This window comes from Elephantulus edwardii, unplaced genomic scaffold, assembly GCF_000299155.1.
Source record: "Elephantulus edwardii isolate Elephantulus edwardi_28Jun2011 unplaced genomic scaffold, EleEdw1.0 scaffold00032, whole genome shotgun sequence".
Lineage (NCBI taxonomy): Eukaryota > Metazoa > Chordata > Mammalia > Macroscelidea > Macroscelididae > Elephantulus > Elephantulus edwardii.
Genome location: NW_006399782.1, coordinates 3,062,813 through 3,065,572, shown reverse-complemented (window position 1 = coordinate 3,065,572; position 2,760 = coordinate 3,062,813). Strand labels below are relative to the sequence as shown.

The 2,760-nt window shown below is 46.9% G+C and overlaps 1 pseudogene; it reads right to left on the bottom strand.

Annotated features, from left to right (window-relative positions):
* Window positions 1-306: 306 nt before the first annotated feature.
* Window positions 307-801, bottom strand: LOC102877352 (annotated as a pseudogene).
* Window positions 802-2,760: the final 1,959 nt, after the last annotated feature.

Genomic DNA, 2,760 nt, shown 5'->3' with positions numbered 1-2,760 from the left:
ACAAATTTTATTGCATTCTACTCCATGCAAACTAGTAATGGCAGACTGCACAGTACAGATCTTGGAGATCTGGGAAACACCTAATATCACTATTTAATACATATGCACTGGCTGAAATACAAGTCAATGACATCAGCCTCAAAAATTACTGCCTGAAAAAGCGACCAAGTTTAAGAAACTGCAAATAAAATAGGAACCAAATGGAGCTTTTTAGATAAAAGGAAGAAATGGGATATTAAGTCATATTAATTCTCTGGTTAGATCTTATTTTGCCTTTCAAAAAACTCCACGAATTCTCTTGGTTCCCTAGAGATGATTGCCTTTGTATCCCACCAGATGGTTCAAGTCTTCTTTGAAAGGATCATAGCCTTGTTTCTTTAAGCAACGGAGTGCCCAGAAAAGCTGGTCTACTAGAGGGAATTCTTCCCATGGAACCCACTCCCAACCTTCATTTTTTTCAGGCTCCACATTCGTTGGTTCTGAATCATAAGTCAAGTCCACTTCAGCTTTCATTAATATAGTTACATAATGGTAATTTTCTTTCTCAATGAAAGAGTTCACTACTGAGGCAAAGCGACCATTTTTCAGGTGAAGAGCTGCTTCTTCCAAGGTTTCTCTTTGAGCACATTCTTCCCAGCTTTCACCGAATTCAAATGACCTCCAGGAAGTTGGAAACTGCCGGCTCCAAATGAGCCTTTTCTCTTCCCCAAGAGGGCACAACTGAGGATGCTTGGGACTGGTCACCACTACTCCCACTCTGACACCGGGGCGCAATGCCCGCCGCTCTGCTCCCGGGTTCATAGCGGCGGGCGTACATTGTGTGTTATAGTCTTTCATTTACCTTGTTACATTCATACACATTGTATTACGTAGAATTAATTACTACTGATCTATGCCTTTTAAAAAATACAGATTTGTATTTTATTCTAGTTTACTTAGAAAGTTTGTATCGTTTGTCACACCATATCTTTCCCATTTCCTTTACCCACTCCTCCTTCCACCTATCAAATTGTACAACCCTATGATTAACTCCACACACACCCCGTAGTCAAAGGACTACAGAGCTGAAGACGTTACTGTCATCCTTAAAACCTTCAAACAGTTTCTGATTGAACTAAAATGGGACCCAACTCCAGTGCCTAAAAGGCCTGGCCCCAAAAGACTCACTTTGTAACCCCGCATTACCAGGGAGCTCCTCAGCCCCTATCACATCTCATCTGCCTACCACCAACAGCTGACAGGGCCTTCACCTTGGCAATCTTCCTCACTGCTCATCTGTCAGTGTGTCACACCATGATGACTTGAGTGTTGCTGTGATGCTGGAAGCAGTGTCACTCACGGTGGACAGATTTCAGCAGAGCTGCCAGATTAGGACAGACAAAGAAGCAGGACTGGCCACCACCTTCTGAAATAACAGACCCTAGAAAACTAGGAGTTTTGTCAATAGGGGATGATCCTTGGAATAAGACATTATGCAGGGAAAGGTGGAGGGTCAAAGAAAGATAGGAAGACCCTCAACAAGAGGTATTGACACAGTGACTGTAATAATGGGCTCGAGCATACCAAAGATGTTCAGATCTGTGGTTTATAGGGTCACTGTGAGTCATCGTTTATTTGATGGCACCTAATAATAACAGCAACAGGAGACCAGAAAATGAGCCTTGAGAGTTGAAAGGCTCTGTTGACCTATTGACTAGAGCCATGGGCTTCGAATTTCCAAGGGGGCACAGGATTGGGCAAAGAAAGTTTCCTTTGATCTGTTGTACATAGAGTTGCTATGAGTCAGAGGCAACTCGTCACCTATACTACGACATTTCAGATCTCTGCTCTAATGTTGAGATCCAAGATGGTGGCAGAGGCAGAGATAGCGTGGTGAGCTGCGGGAGCAGCGAGCCACTTAAAGCAGGGCCATTATAGCCTTCCACAGACTTCAGCTTATTGATAATTGAACACTTAAACAGTTGATGACTGGCCCTCAGTGAAGATCGAGGCTCAACAACAGGAATTCAAGGATTCCCAAGCAGAAATGGGTGAGTCTCGTGGCTCCCAACCCCCCACCCCTGCAGAGCCTACACCGTGCTGCACAGCCGCTGCAGCTCCATGAGGCTTCCACAGCCGGAATGAATGGATTCCCTCACCCAGGATGGATGCTGGGCACCGGCCCTCCTCAAGACTGGTACAGCGAAGCCACCACACTGCCGCAAGGTGGACTTGTTCTGGAGAGAATTCTTGGAGCCTGGATGGCGGCTGTGGGGGAAGCAGGCGACCACCGGCCGCCCGCACAAGAGGGGCCATGCACGCTGAGCACCCTTGCGGGGTGGGGGTGGGGTGCACCCCCAGCAGCCGTCTGCGTAAGAGGTGGGGGATGGGATGCATGCCCGCCATCTGCAGGTTTGGATTTCCTTGGACAGGCCAGAGAAGACGATTACCTATAGAATGGATTGCTGAAAGTCACTGTGAGTCTGATGACCTTAACAGTGGCTGGCAGCATGCACAAGAGGACCCACATCCTAAATGCACCACATATTTTGTTCTGTTGAATGCTTCTGCCAAAAGATGGTTAGACCTGGGGGGAGTCTGTCCACAATTCTCAGGTTCCCTTTATCATATATAAAGGGGGAGGGCAGTGACACCTACTTCAAAATACAGTATGACCACTTATGGGGGAGTAAAAGTGGCAGTGCTGGAATTGGAAACACTATCCCTGACCACAGAGTCCTCAGTCAGGCGAGGGGACCAGACTGGGGTAGGGGCAATTGG